At 37.6% G+C, this 24,577-nt stretch overlaps 1 long non-coding RNA gene across 1 annotated transcript in view; it reads right to left on the reverse strand.

Moving 5' to 3' along the window:
• LOC136792211 (uncharacterized) overlaps positions 1-24,577 on the reverse strand; it is a 242,231-nt gene that overhangs the window by 107,783 nt on the left and 109,871 nt on the right. Inside the window, exon 2 of the long non-coding RNA XR_010835676.1 lies at positions 6,510-6,554. This is a non-coding gene — a long non-coding RNA (uncharacterized lncRNA). The remainder of the gene's footprint in view (positions 1-6,509; positions 6,555-24,577) is intronic.

Raw genomic sequence — 24,577 nt, forward strand, 5'->3', positions numbered from 1 at the left:
ACCAGGGAAGCCCAGGTCTGCATTTTAAAGAGAGGTGATCACACATTCCAGAGTAGTTATTAAGTGGTGGCCAATCTGGTCCTTATCAGTAGCCATCTGGTCTCCAGGTGGTTTTTAAAAAGGCTGGAGAGGGCTTCCCTGGTGGCGCAGTGGTTGAGAATCCGCCTGCCGATGCAGGGGTCACGGGTTCGTGCCCTGGTCCGGGAAGATCCCACGTGCCGCGGAGCAACTAAGCCCGTGAGCCATGGCCGCTGAGCCTGCGCGTCCGGAGCCTGTGCTCCGCAACGGGAGAGGCCACAGCAGTGAGAGGCCCGCATACAGCACAAAAAAAAAAAAAAAAAAAAATGGCTGGAGACTCATTAGAGATAGAAACTATTATGGCATTTTCATTCCTCCCTCTCCCAGGGAGGCAGGAAGGAGAGTCCTTCCTCTACATATCAAAAACGTAAAGGATCCCCCGCCCCCAAAACAAACAAACAAACAAACAAAAAACCACTCATAGAGCTTAGAGTTGTCGCCACAGAATAGACGCAGCCAAGCTTCAGAAACTTGTATGTGTTCTTGGGAAAACAGTGGTCATCTGTTCCTACAAGTTTAGAAGGGAAGAAAGAACAGGGACCTGACCTTCTCTGGAAGAACCTGCAAATCACAAGCTTGCTGAACAAACCTGTAGTGGAAGGTAAGGAGCGAGGGTGGAAGGACAGGAGTGTTGCCAGACCTGAACTTCCCGTGTTTTGTGGGACAAGGATTTGTGAGGTTTCCAATGGCCCAAACGGAAACCATGGAAGTTGCCCAAGAGGTTTGCCTCCCAGGACAAGGGAACGCTTATCTGTAAAGCCAGGGCAGGAGCTCATGAGGGTGATGTGTGATCTCATAGAAAATAAATTCCCCAGAATCCCCTGTTGGTATTCTCCAAAGAAACCACTAATATCCTCCAGGAAGTAAATCAAATATAGACAGCTGCCAAAATCAAGTGAGAACTACAGATAGGAAATTGTTGGGGTGCAGATGAGAGAAGAGGCATTTGGGATACAGAGAGTGAAATAACAGACCAGGTTCCATCTCCCCACCCTCACCCCTTCCTCTCTGCTGGGCCTACAGCACATTGGTTAGGCTTCAACTGGTGACAGTAAAAACTTTAAACTGAATGCAAGGTTCAAGTTTTGATTTAGATTGGATCACACCTTTTAGTATCTGAAAGTGACTCCTAAATTATAGTATATCCTGAAAAGGCATCCCAGGGCAGAAAGGAGACTTCAAAATAGTGTGGTTAAGGCAATGGGGAGACAAAATAAAGCTGTATAGTATAGTATAGACAAAATAAAACTCTTCCCGCCCATCACATAAGCTGGTTACATATGCACAAGAGAGCCCCTTGGGCCTACGCTTAGAGAATATGTACTCGGCTCTTGCAAAGAAATTTATCATTTTTGCAATATTTATCATTTTTTTAGAATACGACTTCATTAGACAGCAGGGGAAGCATTGTTACTAGCTGGTGCGCTGGCAGCAGTGAGCAATGACAGACACCTGCTGGCCTCAGAGCAAGGAGAAAACAGCAACACGGTAAAAGTCAGCTGTAAGAACTGTAAAATCAGATCAGTCGTCACCATTTTGCATCAGGGCAAACTTTCACCCATGCAGCCTGCCTCCCCTCGCCACACACACAGTCAGGTGGTTCCTGGGAGGGTCTGATTAAAAAAAATCCATGGTAAAAGTCAGGAAGCTTAGTTACTCTCAAGGTGATTTTGCCCAGATGTGCCAATTTTGAAAGAAAACAGAAACTGAAAATAAATTGTTAAATCCCTCCGATGATGGTGTCAGTAATATTTTTATGTCCCCCATGTGTTTCCATTTAGTATCTTAGAATCAGGAATACACATTTTAAAGATGTCTATTCAAAATTAATTTTAAGGCTTTGCTCTCATAAATGCATGTCTTCAACTTTGCAGAAAACTCAGTTGATCAGAGTGATGTGTATCCTACATGTATCCAGTAGTCAGGATTTTTCGAGATGGATATAGTGTCATACAAGAGCTCATGATATTAAAACCAGAGATATGGGCTTCCCTGGTGGCGCAGTGGTTGAGAGTCCGCCTGCCGATGCAGGGGACACGGGTTCGTGCCCCGGTCCGGGAAGATGCCACGTGCCGCGGAGCGGCTGGGCCCGTGAGCCATGGCTGCTGAGCCTGCGCGTCCGGAGCCTGTGCTCCGCAACAGAAGAGGCCACAACAGTGAGAGGCCCGCATACCGCAAAATAAAATAAAATAAAACCAGAGATATTCAAGGTAAGATCAGGTATGCTAGGCTGGTGGGACTTTTTCAGGAGCTTGGACTTGATTTCTGGATTTAAAGACTAAGTAAATTAAGAGATTATGTAAATATCAACCAGCACTGAACACAGTGCAGAACAGATCTAAAACGGGGACGTAATGGCCCATCTCGTCCTCAGGGTGAGTAAAATTATTGTGAAAAAGGATTTTGTACATTTCTATCTCAGCTTGCTCCTGCAAAGGGAGGACAAGCTGGGGAAATGGCTGGGTGTATTTATGAGATTGCCGAAAGGATACATTACACAGGAGATAAACTAGAGAAATTGTACGGTTGTGTTTGCCCATATACAATCAAAAGCTCTGCACAATTGATGTATCCAATAAAATCATGAGATGCTACATAGACTACATAGACAAAAAAGCAGAATAAGGGCATTTTGCTTGGAAGATGTCCAGGAGAGAGTATATGAAATAATTTATTGCATTGCCTAAACCCTGAAATCAGAGATGTCTGAGGGAGAAAAGAAAAAAACAAAAAACACGAGGAAGAAAAATATAAAGGAAACCACTGATAGAAAATCATGGAAGCCAAAGTTCTTGCCCATAAGAGACGGCTGCAACTTTTGTTCATTGAGCATTCCTATTTCAGAGTGCCCAGTGCACAGTGAATATTGGAAAAGTCTACTGATGCCCAAATATTATTAAAATAATTCCCTTAACTTAGTAAGTTAAACTGCATTCACTAAAATGAGTGGCTAAAGTGCCACTTAATAAATACATGTGGGTTGGTTCTTTTTAGGATTTCTTGCCATAGCATAGAAAATGCAGGTTGTTTAAATTTCATGAAGCACCACTGCTTTTGTAAACCAATATTATTCACATATAGATAACATTGAAGAGAAGATGAAATTTATTATTATGCCTAATACAAACTTTTACTGGAGCTTCTTACTTTTTCTAACCCATGCAGTCTTTTTTATTTTCTACTTCATCTGTCAAATGAATGATCTTAAATGACTTACTCTATTGATCCTATTTGTCCCTTTTGGGTAAATTTTCCAGAGGATTGAACTATCCTAAAAGTCTTCTTCACTCTGATTGTTCTATATTCCTTTTGATGTGGTCTCTTCTACTTTTTGCCTCCCTTTATATTTTAGTTTCTTTGTACAAATATTTTTTGAGTATTTCCTATGTCCAGGCACTGTTGTAGATCATGGGCACACAACAGAGAGAATGCCACTGTCTTGGAACTCACAACCTATCAGTTAAAACAGACACCCAGCTATACTTGCCTAGGGGTGAAGGTGAGACGGGCCGAAAACAAAACAAACAAATAAAAACAGGAAATACCTCCACTCTGTCTCAGAGGGCCTCCATTTCCTACACGTCTGACCAGAAAGAAAGGGCTTATTTAGAAACTACTTCTTTCTGTAACCAGCATGCACTTTCAGGCTTCAGACTGTCTTTGATTTCAGGCTTGGAGATAACAGGAAAAAGAAAACAAGACCAAAACAAGGCTCACCACCAGCATGTCGGTACTTTGAGCTCCCAGCCCACCTGCTAGCATTTGCTGCTAGCACAGCCCACAGCAAATAGCTTCACGCATATTGTCCAAGAGTTTCAGTTGTGTTCAGTGGGGAAGTCAGGATCACATGCCCTTATTTCATCTTAGTGGGAACTCAAGTCCCCAGTGAGTACAACTTTTGTAGTTCTCCAACAATACATCTCTGGACAAGTCCCTTGAGCAGTGTCCAGACATTCCTTCTCCTGCCAAGAGATGTTTATGGTGACATCCCTATACTTCATTCTTGGCAACAGACCCCAGTTTTACAAGTGGATGAGCTGATCAGTTGTCCTTGGAGTTTCTTTTCTAGAATACTTCAAACTCCAGAACATCCAGAACCTCAGAGCTGGCTCAGATTCAGCTTCGTTCTTAGTGCACCCAGTTCTCCTTGACATGCTCCGTGAGGACGGTGATCCTCACCACATGAAGCCCAACCAAGAGGACACCCCAACTCATTTTAAGTTGAAAACTACCTTATATCCTATCTCATGGATATATCATAAAGTATTCATATATCCAGGCCTGAATAGACGAGCATGGAGTTATCTCCAGTGCTTGCAGAGAGCTGCTGTTAAAACGTCTTTGCTGCATTTGAGAATTCTGTATACTGCACTGCATAAATGTTCTCATACATGTGTTGAATAAAATCCAGAAGTGTAATATAATTTTGCACGTTAAAAAAATTAAAGTGTGATGTGTTGTTCACTTCCATTTTTTTCAATTACCTTAAAAATAACATTTTGAGACTCTATTTTCCAGCACTTTTTTTCTCATTATATCCCTCACCTACAGCTCTGTTATCATTTATAAAACTGTATTGCAATAGCTTGACTTTCTCTATCCATATTCTAGACCAGTGCTGTGCAGTAGTACTCTTTGAAGATGGAAATATATGCTGTATAATAAGAGAGCCACTAGCCACATAGCTACCAAACACTTGGGATATGGCTAGTGTGATAGAGGACCTGAACTTTGAATTTTATTTAATATGAACTAATTTAAATTTTAAGTGTATTTGTGCCACCATACTGGACAGCACAATTCTACCTCATGAGTCCTTGAGGGAAGCAATTTGATGTTTCCTTTCTTTAAAATCTCTAGCACCTAGGATAGTCAGGACAGGCTTAGGGTCTGCCATGGTCACAAATCAACCTCAATGAATGAGTGTTTTCATATTACAAAGTATTATTTTTTGTTTATCATACATGTCCAATGTGAATTAGTAGGAGCTTTGCTTCCCACCATTATTCAAGATCAGGCATGTGGGATCTTCCTGGACCAGGGCTCAAACCCGTGTGCCCTGCATTGCAGGTGAATTGGGAAGATTGATAATTATACATTTGGGGCAGATAGATGAAAATGGTGGATGCTAGGTTAAGAAATTTAAAATATACTTGGAAAACAACCACCAGTGGATGATTTGTTCTGGGTCATCAAATCACCAAACATTTAAAAAATGTTTTTACATTAAGTTTAATATAACATTGGAAAGGAGGAGACTTCTTTTTCCAAGACAGCAAAATAGAATGAATATGGATGAAAATTTAGAAGAAGAAATTTTGAGAGCACCAAAAAGGTGGATGTAGAGATACAAAAATATCAGTAATGCAACAATTAACATATTGGACCTTACAGTATCCCAGGGATTTCTCTGATGAAATATTTAAAATCAATTAAAAATCAAAACGAAGTAACTATGGCTCAGGCATCCGAAATGGAGCCAGTTGGCCATTGTGGATTTAGTTTCAGACACATTGCTTGAATCACTGAGAACTTGAATTTTCTCTAAACTGTATCAAACTCAAGGACACAGCCAAACAATGTTTGCTAGCAACTGCTAGCTGCAAACTTGTAGTTTCAAAGTTTCTTTCCACCTTGCAACTATGTAATCATTTCAGACCACAATCAATCCTTGCATAACAAATACCCTTCTAGTCAGCTCCAATCCTAATTCTTGACAATCAATTTATGTAACCTTTTAGGTTTTTTGCCTTTATAAACCTTCCACATTATGTAGTCCCACAGAACACAATTCAAGTGCTTCTTGTATCTATTTCCTGGCTGCAGTCCCAACAAACACCCAATAAATGCCTCTTTATTCCAATCAGGTCTCTGTTTCTGAAATATTGGTTAACAGATCTAAACACTTTATATCTATAGTTTCATTAAACCCACAAGAAGCTAAACCCACAAGATGAGGAAAGTAAAGGATTAATAGAGAAGTTAAGACATTACCAAAAATCATATAGCACATAAGTGGTGATGCCTCTGGTCCGCAAAACAAGTTATAGAATCCACTGAGAGAATAAGACAAACACAAAGGTTTGGAATGAGGCTTTGAGGAACTGCAGAGAATGCCTGAATGGTCACTCTAAGGAAGACAATAAGGTGGTAAGCCATCTGAGATTTACTGAGAGCGATGCCCTGTCACTTCAGTTTTCCACCACAAAATCAGTAAGTTGAGTAAGGAATACTCAACAAAGACAAAAGGAAATACTAAACAAAGACTTAGCTGAGGTAACTATTGTTTTGCTCTATTAGGGCTGATTCTTCTTTGTAGAAATTTCAACGCCCATCTCTCTCTGATTACCTTTTGCCCACCTCTTAGGTAATCACCACTCCGCAAGAAATTTCCTAAGAGATAACAATGTATCCAGTAAGTAAGTACTTACTTTTGTTGACTGTTTGCTCCAACTGGTTGTTAGTTTCAGTAGCATCTGAAAAAAAGAAAATTGGTGGGGAAGGGAATTGGTTTAGATGTAAAGCCATTTGTATCTTACTTGTCAATATTTGCGTTCATCAACTATCTGCGCTCATCAACTATCTGCGCACCATTGTCATGGATAATTGGAAGTTGATGCTATGTTCCATATATAAAAGTATATAAATTCCGCTACTTTTAAGGTCAAGTATATCTTCACTTTTAATTATCGCTAATATTTATTCATAGCATTATTTATAAAAGGATTTCCAGAGCAAAAAGAAAGCTAGTCAAGGAAAAGCTATAGGCCCTTGGTTATGCCATTTTGTTGATCTACAAAATCGGTGAGAACTCAGAAGAAAATTTCTCTGGTAGTGGAAACTCACACAGTTGCACATCAATTATTTGCCGGGTGGCAGTACATTTTTCAGAGAACAAATGACATCTGTAGAAAATCAAATAAGACAAGGCAACAACTTTGAAAGTGCCACTCGAATTTTCATCCATTTCCTAATGTCATGTTTTTCAAATTGCATCATGTTCTCATTCCTTCTGTGTGTTGTTACTTTGGAAATAGAAAGCAAAAATTAAACTACATTTTGAAATGTTGCCTCAGTTGAGAAAAGAAGTTGTCATTACCCTTATGGTAAGCGTCACTATTAATCAATACATTTGATTTCCTGATGAGCCAGGTACTAAAGAAAGATATTTTGGGGGACATTAAACGGTCTTTGCTGCTCCCATAGAGAAAGTGTCCTCACCCATCTTCTGCAGTCTTGACATTGTCCATAAACTTCGTAAATGTGTATGCAAATGAAATTGTATATATGCATTTTTTTCCTGGGACAGGGTCTATCATGGTAAGATATTCAGTATGTAAAATCAGCTAATATTACCTGCTGTCTTTAAACAAAAATTACTTGCTCACTGTTCTATTCCCCTTTTCTCCTTCCATAAGAAGCTTAAACCCAAGAGAAATGCTTAGTGGCTGTGAGCAGACTCTAAGGAGAACCAATAAAAACCCTAGATTAACTAGGCAAGAATTTAAGCTAGATTCCATCATATCTACTTGATATTGGAGAACCTGAGAAATGATCTAACAAGGAGACAGCTATCACAAGAAGACACTGATTTTCATTTCATTGGAAGTTTCATTTTAAACAATTCAGGTGCAGAAAAAATAGAAAACACGTTCACAGTTCACATATTTTTGTAGAGTGTTATATGAAAGCAAATCTGGGAAGTGGGAAGGAAAGAAAACTGTGTGTGTGTGTGTGTGTGTGTGTGTGTGTGTGCGCATGTGTGCACATGTGTGCGCCTGTGTGAAAGAGATACAGTTACAGTAGTGGCTTACTAGGAAACAATGTTGGAGAAATTTTTAAAGAATAATTAATATATATTTATATCTATTTATTGAGATAACTTACATATAAAATAGTCATTTTTTAAAGGGTACAGTTTGTTGAGACTTGACAAATGTGTGTAGTACTGTAATCAACAGCACAATCAAGATATGGACATTTATTTCCATCACCCCCAAAATTTCTCTTATATCTCTTATCTGCCCATACCTAGATGCTGGCAAAAATGATTCACCTTCTCTCTGGTTTCATAATATTGACTTTTCAAAATGTCATATGAAGGGAACCATACCATTTGCAGTCCTTTTGTCCATCTTCTGTCACTGTTAACAATTCATCCATGTTGGGCTTGACAACATGTGCCTTTACAATTCATCCATGTTGTAGCACATATCGTCAAGCCCAATTTCGTGAGCCTGACACACAGTGAGGCCAAACAAACAGAAACATTGGAGTTTGGAGCAGAGAAAGGTTTATTGCAGGGCCAAGCAAGGAGAATAGGTGGCTCATGCTCAAAAAGCCAGAACTCCCCAGTGGTTCCAGGAAGGGCTTTTATAGGCGTGATTTGGAGGGAGGGCTGTAAGGGTGTGTGACTTTCTTCTGATAGGTTGGTGGTTAGGGCCGTGTTCTAGGAATCTCCCTCATCAGTGTTCTGGTTCCAACCAGTCTAGGGTCCATGTGCTTGTGCTCAACCTGGAGTTACCATCCTCCACCTGGGTGGGAGCTCCAGCTCCTGCAGAAGAACTCAGAGATATGTATCAGATTGCTATGCACATCCCTGAGGAGGATCCAGGACCCTGCCCCATTGCAATACTATTGCTTCTTGACTGCTCCTCCTTTGTTTCTGTATTCCCTCACTTCCCTAATTTGTAACTATTTGAATTTGCCTTCTAGAACTCAGGAAAGGTCTAGGAGGCTGAAGATTTTTCTCCTACAGAAAAGAAACTGGGGACACAGGAAGGCTTTTGTACCTAGGGGTGCCCCATGGGGTCCTGCTTGGTTTCATTAGCAGTCCATTCCTTTTTGTTTGTTTGTTTGTTTGTTTTTTTCAGTACACGAGCCTCTCACTGTTGTGGCCTCTCCCGTTGCGGAGCACAGGCTCCGGACGTGCAGGCTCAGTGGTCATGGCTCACGGGCCCAGCCGCTCCGCGGCATGTGGGATCTTCCCGGACCGGGGCACGAACCCGTGTCCCCTGCATTGGCAGGCGGACTCTCAACCACTGCACCACCAGGGAAGCCCAGTCCATTCCTTTTTATAGCTATTATTCTATTGTATGAATATACCACAATGTGTTTATCCATTTCCCAGTTGATAGACATTTGAGTTGTCTCCAGTTTGGGGCCATTTGGAATACAACTGATTAAATCAGTGAGTACAGGTCTCTTTGTGGACATCTGTTTTCATTTTCTTAGTAAATAAATACCTATGAATAGAATTTCTGGGTCTCCAGTATATGTTTAGCTTTTGAAGAAACTCTCAAACCCTTTCCCAAAATCGTGTTACCATTTTGCATTCCCAATTGCAATGTTTAGTATCTTAATTTCTCCACATCCTTCCTAACACTTGGTGCTGTAAGGTTTTTTTCTTTTTAAGCCATTTTAGTGGATATGCAGTGTACGTGAGTAACTTATTATCATTTTAATTTTTGTTTCCATGTTAAGTAATGATGTTGAACATCTTTACATTATTTATTGACCTATATTATTTTGGGGGAAGAACCTGTTCAAACTTCCTACTCATTTGTTATTTTCTTTTTACTGTTGTGTTATAAGAGGTTTTTGGGTTTTTGAAAAAATATATATTCCATTTTTTTCCCTTTATCAAATATCTATTTTACAAATATTTCTTCCTAGGCTTTTCAGAAACAAGTTGGAAAAAGAAGAAAGCCAATCAAGGATTCAATGTATTGAATTCCAGGCTTGCTATAGAGCTTTAACAATCAAGAGGGCATGACACTGGTGTAAGGGTAAACAAATAGAAAACTGGAACTAAATAGGAAGCATTATAAATTTTACAATTATAATACAACTTCACATATATCACCTAATTATCTGATTTAACCCTCCATTTTTCTTTTTAAAGCAGAAGTATAATACACATCTTTACATTTCTTCAGCCACCAAACCAATGCAATCTCCATAGACTGTTTCAGTGTCTCATAAGACAAATGATTTTGAGCTTTATTATTTTCCCTTTATTATTAAACATCCATTTTGCCATAATGTCATTCCCCTTCTAACTTGTTCTACAGACTAACCATAATGTGTTGTTAAGCTTCTGTGGATTTCTTATTCTAAAAGCATCTTTATCTTCAAGACCCTGTCCTGTTTTAACCTAACTTTGAAGCTGTAATTATTTTACAGCCCAAATAATATTATTTTAGGGTTCTAGGTGAAGTACATCCAAGGCTATCCAACCTAATTCTATACTTGGGAGCAAAAAGTGGGCAGAGCTTTCACTGTACCCAGATAAGCCTGAGAAAATAGCTGTAACAACCTTCCTCTCAAATTTTCCTTGTGGCTAAAGTAATCAAAGAGAGGAATTCAATCTAGAGGGAGGGAAAAAGCAGCCATTAATTTCTTCTTTGAGATTCTTTTTAATTATGCACAAAATTTTGTGTTACAATCCTGGAAATACCTAAGATCTAACATGAAGCCAACTCTGCTTCCGGCCTTAAGGAAAGCGCCCTGGTTTGTAGGTCCCCCTGCCTCTAGTAAAGACAAAAAGCTATCCTACTTAGTCAATCTTCACTGACTAGGGCTCTGCACTAGAATTTGAGACCAAATCCTCATTAAACTCTATACTTAGCTTTGGGGACCCTGTTGGTTAAAGTGAAAGATCAAAGGTGCTATTATGGCATCCCTGTATCCCTAGGTCAAATATTACTTTAATCTAGCCTGATTTACTCCCAGCATTAATTAATAATCTGATTTATGTGATTTCATGTCTTCCTTTACTCACATACTTCACATGGGCAGGTGGTGGCTTAATTTTCCCAGAAATTTAACCAGAAATATATTCCTATGTTAACGAACTCCACATAATCCCCTAACACTGTCTTAATACATATAATATATTATAGCCTTGGGAAATTGAAATAGTGTTTGAGAAGGAACCCTGAGACTTTTGAGTGTGTGGAGGTCCTGGCAAATTGCGGGGTCCTCAGTCATGAGTGAGGGCTAAAGCAGCACCTGAAAGGGCAAGCAGAGGAGCTATTTATGGCTTGTCTTTACTGCCTGACTCTAGCCAGAGGCAATGCAGTTGGACACAGATTTTGTAGAAAAATTCAATGAAGCAGTGGCATAAGATGGAGGAAATATTGTTTCAGCAATAAACTTCTTCACTAACTAATAAAGTTGTCTCTGGCTTTTCTGTGACTCCTGGTGAAACCAAGGTGTGTTGAAAATGCATTACTCCTAGCTTTATTGACCCTGCTTTTCTCATCTGTACTTGTTTTCCAACCAGGCAAACCATTGCATTCATCCATTCGGCATACATTTATTGAGTTCCGGGTACAATTTTAGCCTCTGGAATGTTAAAATTAAAAGAAACTCTCTCAAGGTGTTCACAATTGCTTTAGAGACAAATGGACAGAAAGACCTGTTCTAGTGTGAAAATGGATAACAGAGAATGGTGGCGTGCAGAGGAAAGACACTTAACCTGCAGAGGCTGAACTACAGACACAACTCCTGCAGTCAGTAGGGCAAATCTATACGCTGGAACTCAAATCTTTTCAAGACAGACTTTGTTCTGTCCTATATTCTAAGAAACCTTGGTAGTGTATTTGAAAAACCCAATTTTTGTGGACTTCAAGTTTTGGAAGGTGGTGATGGGACAGCAAGAACACTCAGCTACCTCTTGTGGAATTGGGAATATTCTTATAAGAGGGTTTGCAATGACCATCTCAACCACCTAATACTAAGTACTGGGGAAAAATTATAAAACTCACAGAACTCTGACTTGCAAGAAATAAATAATTTCAAGAAAGAGAACAATTAAAAATAAGCTGTGAATTTCTTTTATGTGTTTCACAAATATCTGTATTCAAAAAATTTTAAATTTTATTCTCAGAAATAAAATGTATACAACATAATGGAGCATTGGCTCTAGAATGTTTTCACCTAGTTGCTCAAATACAGATATTAATTACGAATGAGATTATTATTACCTAAAAGCATCTTATGGAGATGAAAAAATACTTTGAACACAAAACCTTAATCATGTCAAAAAACTTATTCCTTACTGTCTAAATCAATGTATACTCAGAGAAATAACATTCTTTTTTTTTTTTTTTTTTTTTTTTTGTGGTATGCGGGCCTCTCACTGTTGTGGCCTCTCCCGTTGCGGAGCACAGGCTCCGGACGCGCAGGCTCAGCGGCCACGGCTCACGGGCTTAGTTGCTCCGCGGCATGTGGGATCCTCCCGGACCGGGGCACGAACCCGTGTCTCCTGCATCGGCAGGCGGATTCTCAACCACCGCGCCACCAGGGAAGCCCAGAAATAACATTCTTAATGTGCTTTCCACGAAGTATGAAAAGATACTAGAAATATAAGACATTCATAAAAAAATCACTAAATTTTCTGATAAATTAGTTGGTAATATGCATTCCCTAATGTATATTCTACTTTAATCAAAGACTCTAAGATTTTTAAAAATAATCTGAATGTTTAAAAATGTAAAGTTCTATACAAATTTCTATTTTCAAAACCCTTTTACTCTGCTTTATTATTTATATATTTTTAAGTTTCACAGTAAAGAATTTGGTTTTGAGCTATGCTATTTTCTCAACTAAATCTCTCTTCCACATGATAATTTATACTATAATATGCTACTGAAATAATATTCACACAAATCACACATTTAAATTATGCTTAAGTTACTCTTCTAATCAAAAGTAGAAATATCTCTTATTCTCAAAAGATCCAAGCCCCACTTTCTTAAAAGCGTTTTCAAGATCTTCAAGATTTGGACCCAAAACCATTTAAGTTTTCTCTCTTATCAGTACTGACCAAATACTCTACTCTTCAGAAAAACAGAACATCTTATTATTCCCCAAGTATTCTATACACTTTTTTTTCTCCTATATTCTTGACTTTGTCTTTTCTGAAGAATCCTTTTTGTCAATACCCTCCTATTAAAATCCTACCCATTTTTTAATCTAAAATAATGTTTTTAATTCTCAATGATTGCATAAGTGTCTTCAGGCAGAAATCATTTTATAAAATACTCTTTTAATATACCCATTTTAAACATGGTTTACTATTCTAAGTGGTTTGTAGTTCAATGAAAGAAGAAAATACTTCTTACAAACATAGGAATTCAATTTCTTGTTTTTTTTTTTTTAATTTAAAATTTTTGGGGGCCCCGTGAGACTTGTTATCTTAATTCCCTGACCAGGGATCGATCCCCTGCATTGGAAGTGCCAAGTCTTAACCACTGGACCATCAGGGAAGTCCCTTAGTTTATTTTTTGAATGTTCAGCTACAATTTAGCAGATCAGTTAAAAGTGTACTCTGGACTGAAACTAAATGAGTTTGTATTCTGATTCTATCACTTCTTGGCTGTTTCCTTGAAAAGTTATTTTTCTGTGCTCCAGTTGTGCACCTTAAAATAGGTTCCATATCATTCCATGCCTCATAGGGGTGCTGTAAAAATTAAATTAATGAACACAACTAGCATGCTTAGTACAATGTCAGCACATTTTAAACAATGAATGAAACTTAATGGACGGGAGGTGGAGCTTCAAGATGGCTGAAGAGTAAGACGTGGAGATCACCTTCCTCCCCACAAATACATCAGGAATACATCTACATGTGGAACAGCTCCTACAGAACACCTACTGAACACTGGCAGAAGACCTCTGACCTCTCAAAAGGCAAGAAACTCCCCCACGTACCTGGGTAGGGCAAAAGAAAAAAGAAAAAACAGAGACAAAAAACAGGGCCAAGACCTGCACCAGTGGGAGGGAGCTGTGAAGGAGGAAAGGTTCCCACACACTAGAAGCCCCTTCACGGGCGGGCAGAGACTGAGGGTGGCGGAGGGGGGAAGCTTCGGAGCCACGGAGGAAAGCACAGCCCCAGGGGTGCGGAGGGCAAAGCGGAGAGATTCCCGCACAGAGGATCGGTGCCGACCAGCACTCACCAGCACGAGAGGCTTGTCTGCTCACCCGCCGGGGCGGGCGGGGGCTGGGAGCTGAGGCTCGGGCTTCGGAGGTCGGATCCCAGGGAGAGGACTGGGGTTGGCTGCGTGAACACAGCCTGAAGGGGGCTAGTGCACCACGGCTAGCCGGAAGGGAGTCCGGGGGAAGTCTGGAGCTGCCGAAGAGGCAAGAGACTTTTTCTTGCCTTTTTGTTTCCTGGTGTGCAAGGAGAGGGGATTAAGCGCGCCGCTTAAAGGAGCTCCAGAAATGGTCTCAAGCCGCGGCTATCAGCGCAGACCCCAGCGATGGGCATGAGACGCTAAGGCTGCTGCTGCCGCCACCAAGAAGCCTGTGTGCGAGCACAGGTCACTATCCACACCTCCCCTCCTGGGAGCCTGTGCAGCCCGCCACTGCCGGGGTCCCGTGATCCAGGGACAACTTCCCCGGGAGAACGCACGGCGGGCCTCAGGCTGGTGCTACGGCACGCTGCCCTCTGCCGCCACAGTCTCGCCCTGCATTGCGTACCCCTCCCTCCCCCTGTCCTGAGTGAGCCAGAGCCCCCGAATCAGCTGCTCCTTTAACCTTGTCCTGTCCGAGCGGGAAAAGATGCCCTCAGGCGACCTACATGCAGAGGCGGGGCCACATCCAAAGCTGAACCCCGGGAGCTGTGCGAACAAAGAGGAGAGGGAGAGGTGTCTCCCAGCAGCCTCAGGAGCAGAGGATTAAAGCTCCACAATCAACGGGATGTACCCTGCATCTGTGGAATACCTGAAAAGACAACGAATCATCCCAAATTGAGGAGGTGGATATATGATATATATGATATGTATATGATATTAAACAAATGGGACCTAATGAAACTTAAAAGCTTTTGCACAGCAAAGGAAACCATAAACAAGACCAAAAGACAACCATCAGAATGGGAGAAAATATTTGCAAATGAAACAACTGACAAAGGATTTATGTCCAAAATTTAGAAGCAGCTCATGCAGCTCAACATCAAAAAAAGAAAGAACCCAATCCCCAAATGAGAAGAAGACCTAAATAGACATTTCACCAAAGAAGATCTACAGATTGCCAACAGACATATGAAAGAATGCTCAACATCATTAAACATTAGATAATGCAAATCAAAACTACAATGAGATATCATCTCACACCGGCCAGAATGTCCATCATCAAAAAATCTAGAAACAATAAATTCTGGAGAGCGTGTGCACTGTTGCACTGTTGGTGGGAATGTAAATTGATACAGCCACTATGGAGAACAGTATGAAGGTTCCTTAAAAAACTAAAAATAGAACTACCATATGACCCAGCAATCCAACTACTGGGCATATACTCTGAGAAATCCATAATTCCAAAAGAGTCATGCACCAGAATGTTCATTGCAGCTCTATTTACAATAACCTGGACATGGAAGCAACCTTAGTGTCCATCGACAGATGAATGGATAAAGAAGATGTGGCACATATATACAATGGAATATTAGTCAACAATAAAAAGAAACGAAACTGAGTTATTTGTAGTGAGGTGGATGGACCTAGAGACTGTCATACAGAGTGAAGTAAGTCAGAAAGATAAAAACAAATACCGTATGCTAACACATATATATGGAATCTAAAAGGAAAAAAAATGTTGATGAAGAACCTCAGGGCAAGACGGGAATAAAGACACAGACCTACTAGAGAATGGACTTGAGGATACGGATAGGGGGAAGGGTAAGCTGGTACAAAGTGAGACATATATATGCAAAGTGTACATATATATACTACCAAACGTAAAATAGATAGCTGGTGGGAAGTAGCCACATAACACAGGGAGATGAGCTTGGTGCTTTGTGACCCCCTAGAGGTGTGGGATAGGGAGGGTGGGAGGGAGGGAGATGCAAGAGGGAAGAGGTATGGGGACATATGTATATGTATAACTGATTCACTTTGTTATGAAGCAGAAACTAACACACCATTGTCAAGGAATATTCTCCAATAAAGATGTTTAAAAAAAAAAAATAAAAACTTAATGGATGATTAAATGGAAGATAAAATACTTCTAAATAAGTTCTCCTGGTCATGTTTTACTTTTAGGGACATAAAGGGCCTTTATTTAAATTAATTTTTCAGTTAGTCAATACTATTATCATATTTTCAACCCAATTTGACTAAGAATCAGAGTTTAAAAGTGTCCCTTACAAACCCTTGTCTGATATTTACTTGATCTATGAATTTTGAGCTCATTTCAATAGACTGAGTAAAGTGTTTCCCTAAAGCAAGCTCTGTATCAATGGTTTGTATGTACCCCCCCACACACTCTACTTTTACCTTCCACCCCATCCATCACCCATACCAAAATATTTTATCAGGCAGGAATGAGCATTTGTGGAATTTGTGCCAATGAACTGCAATGATAATCCCTTGGATCCCTCAAAATCCTGTGGATATTAGCCTCTCCCCAATTGATCAGATAATGCTCTTAATGTGAGGCAATAATATAGAGGTTAACAAGAAAACAAATCATAAGCATTAACACAAAAAGAATATTTATGAAACACTGACTATTAATTCCAATGCAAATTAATAACATAGAACCTTGGAGTAAGATACTAAATCCTTATCAAATCACTTATAAACAATGCCTTTGCTTTCTTCATCATACTAATTTCTTAAATGCTGTATGACTTAACTCACTTCTGAGTTTTTGTTTTAATGGTGTATTTGCCTGATTAGAGATTTTTTATAAGCCTCCTTTCATACTTCATGTACCTACACATTAATGAGGATTACAATATCCATGGCAAAAACTAAATTTCTTAAGTTGAATTACAAATAAACATATTTGGGATAAGCTTTAAAATGGAATTAATCAGAAATTTGTGACCTATGTCCACAGAACAGAAACAATAATATAATGATAGATTACTGTAGCTCACTACAACTTGAATAATCAATATTTTTTATTTATCATAGTGGATTTCTGCTTAATATTAAATGAAAAATACCACTAGCCTTCATAATAAGATGGTATTTCAAGTAAGAATACATCATACACTCTGGTCTGAAACAGCTATTGAAACATCTTGAATCCAGTTGAGAATGATGCAGAGATGGCTAAAATGAGCAGGCAAATTTGTAAAGCATTAATGTAGGTCATGAAATGTTGAATTTTTCTCACTCTTAATGTAGAAAAGTTTATAATTTTAGTTAGTATAGAATTCAAAATATCGTCGCTATAGACCTTGACTTGTTCATATCCATTTATCTTTTACTTCAAATATTTTTCATTTAGGTCAATCAGGAGTTCTCTTTTTTCCCTACAGAAGGTATTGCCTGTATTATAAGCCAGGTCAATGGAACAAAAAAAGGTAAAAGACAGGTAATTGTCATGTCAAATTAAAAAAATTTAAATGAGAAATATTTGGGGCTGGATTATTGTACCTTTTTTATTCAGTGACCTTCCATATCTCATATTATATATGGCATTGTCATAAGTAAAAGTACTGGCCATCTACTCAGAGCTTGCTTTCGCAAGTTCAGTTACATTCCAAAGGATGACAGAATATTCTTCATTAAATAATACTCTTCAAGATAGATATCATGTCTAAGTAAATGTGCATTTGAAAATGCTGTAGTGCTAATGATTTTTTTGAGAATGAGTAATTATGTGTCACCATTTTGGCCAGAAAGATAATTTTGCTTTCTACTTCTGGGCTGCATGCTAAGGTACTGATTCATATCAGCTTATTAAATTACACAGAAGAAAATGTACCTTGCATTTGCAGAGAGAGGAAGTTTCCTATCTTCAAATGAGACTTCATGCTTCCCTTTCAAATTAGCTTTTAACTTACAGTTGTGCTAAAGTTTTCTTAATAAAATTCATTTAATTTTTCATTTTTTTTCCACTTTGCAAATTATTTTTCATGGAGATTTCCTGAAAGGCATCAAAAGATTGAACATATGGCAGTATATATTATCAAAATCAGTTTGTTTCTCTGGTAATGATGGGTATGTATGTGTGTGTGTGTGTGTGTGTGTGTGTTGTGTGTGTGTAGCTCTGCATCTTTTTTAACTGACTAGTATTTGCCAAAAGTTATAAAAATATTTATCTGTCAGTCACAAATCCAACTAAGATGTAAATTATCCTTATTCCAATTGGTAGAGGGTTTTGAAGAATAAAGAAAAATAGCAAACTTTTCTTCAAATAAATTAATAAAATAAAACAACATCATGGGAGGCATTTTAGGTGAATAACACACAAATCAAAATACCAATAAATTATTTTATAAAATGATATCATATTTAACGTTAAGATACATTTTTGGAAAGAACCACAGATACTAAAAAAATGAAATAATTAAACAAGGTAACAAAGAAACAAAAATATATCAATCTAATGTTTCTTGAATGCCCAAGAGTGGGTGATGATCAGCTTACACACTATGGATATTTGCTATGGTCTAGTGGATTGCTATGAGGCTATTCTCTTTGTCATTTCCAACAAAGAATAAATTCTACAGACAATATCATCAATATCACTACTAAAAACTTCCCCTATCAGCCATCTGATCTTGTTGCTATTCGTACTGCAATTTACCTTTTATGCCTCATTACATTATTTATAAAATGAACACATATTGTTTAACTTTTGGAGAAAGGGACTATGTCATTTTCAAGTTAGTGATAGCTCCAAGGGGGAATGTAATAAATATACTTCGAACTTGAGAAAGATAAACTATAAAAGTTGAGTCTACAGATGGGTGTAGACTAAGACCCTAAAGAGGAACATCAAACTATTGCAATGAAAATAGTTAAAAAATGAACTGAGGGTATATGCCCAGTAGTGGGATTGCTGGGTCACATGGTAGTTCTATTTTGAGTTTTATAAGGAACTTCCATACTGTTCTCCATAGTGGCTGTATCAATTTACATTCTCACCAACAGTGCAGGAGGGTTCCCTTTTCACCACACCCTTTCCAGCATTTATTGTTTCTAGATTTTTTGATAATGGCCATTCCGACCAGTGTGAGGTGATACCTCATTGTAGTTTTGATCTGTATTTCTCCAATAATTAGTGATGTTGAGCATCTTTTCATGTGTCTCTTAGCTACCTGTATGTCCTCTTTGGTGAAATGTCTATTTAGGTCTTCCATGAATTATACTCCAATAAAGATCTATTAAAAAAGAATATCTTTTTACAATATAGAATTAAAGTCTATTAATCATGTTATTTAAAAAAACAGAATGAACTGAAAGCTCCTTTTGAAATCATGCAACTCAGATTGGGACTTGAACCCATGGTCTTTTAACTGAGATCCCACATCTGGTCTCAGGACTTAATGAAACTCAGGTTCTTGATGTCTCTCACAGGAAGAATTCAGTGAGTGACAAAGGTAAGAAGAAAGGAGTTGTCAGTTTTCATAAGGGCAGGTACTTTCATAGGCTAATGAGTGGGAAGGGTATTCTAGCTAATTTGGGGAAGGGGTGGGGATTCCCAGTAATTGGGCTACCGCCCACCTTTCGATCTTTGATAGTGGGCCTCAGAACTGTCATGGTGCTGGTGAGTGTGTCATTTAGCTTGCTGATGTGTTACAGTGAGCATCTACTTAGGCTCACGGTCTACTGAAAATCAACTCGACGGCCATCTTGGACCTATTTGGTTCTAATCAGTTTGTCATGTCCTTGGGCTATGTCATTCTTCTAAAAGTTGTGCCCTGTCCCCTTCCTTCCTGTTTCACTTTGAGCTCATATTTTTAAAAATGAGATAAGGACAAATAAGCAAAGCTAGAAGGTAAATACTATTCTTTAAAAAAGGAAGACTGAATTGAAGAATAATCTACAGTATTAAATATTGCCTAAAACCAGGAGGCAGATTAGCCTAATGGTGAAATGCATGAATTCTGGAGTTGACTGCTTGGGTTGGCATCTTTACCTTTTGCTACTTAGTCTTAAACAAATAAGCAAACTCTCTGAGTCTAGTTTGCTGATCTTCAAATCAGGGGCAATACTAGGACTTTCCTTTGGTTTTATTGTGAGGAAGATAGAAATAAATACAGTCTGGCAAACAATGCACAATATATGTTACTACTATTGAAGAAAACTACTTAAAAAAATTTTTTGGTAGTTGTAGCTGGGTTAATTATATCAAAGAAAAATTGCACCAGACAACTTAAATAGGCAAGGAAGATATTATTCAAGACTGTTGCAATAGGAAAGAGATTCACTTTAACTCCCCTGAAACAAAAGGCAGAGAGCGTTTTATGCTGGGCTGAACAAGTGGAAAAATGCTGGCCTATTTTAGCAGGGAGTTTGGTCAAAGTGATTAATGTGTTTGCTAATTGGTGCTTACTGAAGTTACGTTCCTGCTTTGGAGATTGGAAGACAAGGGTACTATCTTTCTTGATGATTACATTTCAAAGGAATGGCTCCCAGGTCCTTAAAAAAGACATTCCTGGGTTGTAAAAGATTTTACAAGCCTCCAAGGAGGCTTAGAAAAGATTTACATCTCAAAGGGGCAGAGAAAGATTTACAGTTGCAAGTTTTCTAAAGTAAAATCTCTAAGAAAAGGGACGTCAAGGGTCTTTTGTCAGGAAGAAACCTCTCTTAAATTTAGTGAAGGTTAAAATACTAAAGCCACCTTGGCCAATGGGAACTAATGATTTAATAATAACTAAAGTACGACTTTTAAACTCCTAATCTGTACCTTTTTCTTTCTCAGGAATAAGGACATACTGCCATTTTCAGTCTGAGGAAACATTCAGATAGAGTTGAATCCCAAGATGTATGCAGGATTCTAGGTTTGTTCCTAGATGTTCTAAATGAACTTTAAATTTTCTTGTTTGCAGAAATTAAATCCCAAAGCACTGGAAAAAATTTGCATGAGAAGTTACTACCACTAACCACAATATTTTCGTAATCTTGTGGAATATGAAGATTAGAGATGAAAAAATAGAGCCACACTTTTCAGGAAGGTAGAGATGTTAGATGCAAGATTTGTAATATTTAACCAGGTATATATGTAACTGATATTTAACCAGGGAAATATTCAAGGATTAATTTTCTAACAGTGTTGTGTGTGTACTCAGAATGGAGATAACTGGTAAACCCTAGGAGCCAGCTCATAAACTGACTATTGTGAATACTTAACGTGGGTAAAAGCTGGTAGATGAGGGTAATCATTCAGGGGTCTCAAGGTCTAATACTTTAAGGGGTCAGATCAGAAACATAATTTTGTGAAGCAATAAGTGTAAATCAATTAGGAGTACAGAGGCCTATGGAAGGTGGAGAGTACAGTCTCTACTAAAGTCACTGAATTTCTATTTTCTTTAAACACTTTGAAGTCCAAACATTATATATCTACTATGAATTCCACCTCTGTCTGTGGGTTTGTTGTCCCTGGTTATAATCTGGATTTTGTCATGAATTTTACCAATGTCTATTAAGTATCATCTGGACATTAATGGAGAAATTTAAATTTGGAATAAAGTTAGAAGAATACAAACTGGTGGAATACTGCCTCCAAAAGATTATGAAATAATGTATTTATATTAAGTAGTAAAAGATATCTGATTGTATATCAAAAAGTGCTTGTTCTTAATCATTTAGAAGATACAGTTTATGAAGGAACAGCAAACAATTTGGATTGGACAAAAATGATCATATCAAGTTTGAATATGGAATAAACCTAAAAAGAAATGTAATATGGATAAATATGGAGTTCTGAAACTCGGTCTAAAAATAAACTGACAAGAAAAATTTGAAAGTACAATTTGACTGTATGGAAAACAAATAAAGAACCAGGATTTGTCATTGCTTGTGAGCTTAATAAAAGTCAATTGTATAGAACCATTGCCTCAAATTTGTCATTCCTATACTTCATTACAAAATAATATTTTAAGAAAATATGAAGTGATAGACCTGCTCCACCTGTGTGCTGGGCAAAATTTGGATTCATGTTCAGGCAAGTAACAGAGAAACACAGAAAGAAGAGTTACAAAAGTGGTGAAGGAACCTAAATTCCTATAATATGAAAGCCCACTGAATAAACATAGGATGCTTAACCATGACAATAAAAGGATTATGAAATACTGATCTTGAAATATGTAAAGATTTCATGTGCAACAAATATAGGCTTATTCTGTGTTACTATGTAAAACAAACATTCAAAGATGGGGGAGATTTACACGGCAATAACAAGGAATCAGTTTTAACAACAGAAGCATTTACGAATCCAATGGTCTTCAGAAGTGGACAACTTCCTAAATCTGGATACATTTATCAGTTAGACAGGCAATTCTGTGGTGTCTTGAGGAAGGTATTATAGCAACAGACTAAGGTCAGATTACATTTGTCTATGCTGCTTGTGAGGGTCTGGAATGCTATGAATGACCTTTTATGCAATCTAATCAGAATGAAGAGAAATTCAGTGAACAAATTAAAATTTCTATGGGAAAAATTCCAGCAGACATTTCCATAGAAAACCAGTTTTTATTTTGATTTGGAGAATTGTGTGTTATTTTCAATTGTATAAGCATACTAAGTACCAAAACAACACAAAACAAAAATCAATTTACTAATTACTTGTAAAGGAAGAACATTGACTTTGGGAGAATACTTGTGTATGAATATCAGTTCTGCTACTTAAATTAGTTTGCATAAACTCTAGCTTTTCTATGACTCAATTCAACGTAAAATGAGAATAAATATATCACATGGTTTTTTGTGATTATTAAATTATATAAAAAACAGCATATATTACTCTGTCTTTGATATATCATTAATTTTCAGTAAATTAAAAAATTTTATAGCGAAGTCATATATTATAATCCTCACATTAGATAACTGAGGCTCAGAGAGGCACCCCAAAATTTAGATCCAATAATTAGAATAATGAGAACTAAAACTTGGATTTTTCATTCTCGGCTTATTTTCCTTCCACATCACCATGCACTTTCACTTATAAAGAAAAATGGAATAAATAAAAGGGAATGAAGCTGGTTGAAGAGGCAAAAAGCAAATATGGTTTGCTACCTGCAAGAATCATGAAGACAATCCTTCTGTATTGTGGAGAATTAGTCAATATTAGCAGAAACCATTGTTTAAAGGAAGACTCATCTAAAAAATATAAATCACGAAGATTCTGATTTCTTCTCTGCCAGGTATCTCCTTTTCTTCATGTGTATTTCACCCTTTATAAGTACAAAATGTCAACGACTTGAAAATTGACCTTGTAAATTCCTTTTAATCCTTGATTCCTCTGTTGCTTCATTGATTTACAAGTCTTGGGCATCAATTTGCCTTCCAATATAATCCTGTCATAACTAAAGGATTACATTTTTTTCTCCTGAACACATTTCAGTGCCACTGTGCTAGGAATAAGAATAAATGTAATATGGTCTTTGCTCTCATATAAATTCAATGATGGTTAAGAAGACAGGAAACTACACAAATACTTGGCAGATAGGTAGATGGATAGAGAAGGAGAATGAGAGAGAGAGAGAGAGAGAGAGAGGGTGGAGGGAGAGGAAGAGAGAGCAGAAGAGGGTGAGAGATAATAGAAAAATAGATGATGAAACAGAAGGAAAGAAAGAAAGAAAAAAGAAAGAAAGAAAGAGAAAGAAAGAAAAGAAAGAAACAAAGAAAGAAGACCATAAGAAAATAGGAGAGAAATAAAGTTAGTGGGCTATCTGTAACACTAGCACCAAAACATGTACAACACTATTAGTTCATTCCTGTGGACCAGAGAATAGGTAATGTCTTAGAATATTTGATGCCAAGAAACAGCCTTGTGTCATAAAGTGTATAGTATTAATATCATGTAAGGTGAAATCAGGTATTCTACAAGATAGTACAGTGGAATGAATATGAACTTTAGAGGAAAACAATTCCAGTTATGTCACTCACAGGTTATGAGAACTGAAAATAGATATATAATCTAGCCTTATTGCCTTTATCTATAAAACAGATACAATATCTTGTATATAGGTTATTAGGGAGGTTAAAAGAGATAATAGTTGTAATGTACTGGGCCTGCCATAAGTATATATATGCTTTGTTTTCCTAATCCATATTTTTTATTTTGTCAATGGCTGTCATTCTTGGGGGATGTGTTGAGTTCAAATTTTACAATGGTACAAGCTTTAAAAATATAATTAATATCAGAATTTATCTTTTTAATTAGTAATATCTTATACTAAAGCCCAGAGAAGAATTTTTTGTGGATTCTATTTATATAATTTGTTAGTATACAGAATCTTTTGGCAGATTTTATCTTATAATAAATTATCTCTTTATCAATGCTTGTATCATTGTATCCATGAAGGCCTATATTAAATTTCAGCTATTTTACCCTTGAAAGAATCTCAAATTTGAACCAATCTGTGGGACTGTTGTGTTGTTAGATATAGTCATACTTTGATTCTAAGATTTGTATAGAAATGACACAGAATTATTTCATTAATTACTATAACTTTTCAATTTTCCATTTCTTTTAATGTCATAAAAAAGCTTTACAAAATCAAAAAATCATTTTTAAGTAAAAAATAAAA

The sequence above is a fragment of the Kogia breviceps genome, chromosome 12 (assembly GCF_026419965.1).
Source record: "Kogia breviceps isolate mKogBre1 chromosome 12, mKogBre1 haplotype 1, whole genome shotgun sequence".
NCBI classification, from domain to species: domain Eukaryota; kingdom Metazoa; phylum Chordata; class Mammalia; order Artiodactyla; family Physeteridae; genus Kogia; species Kogia breviceps.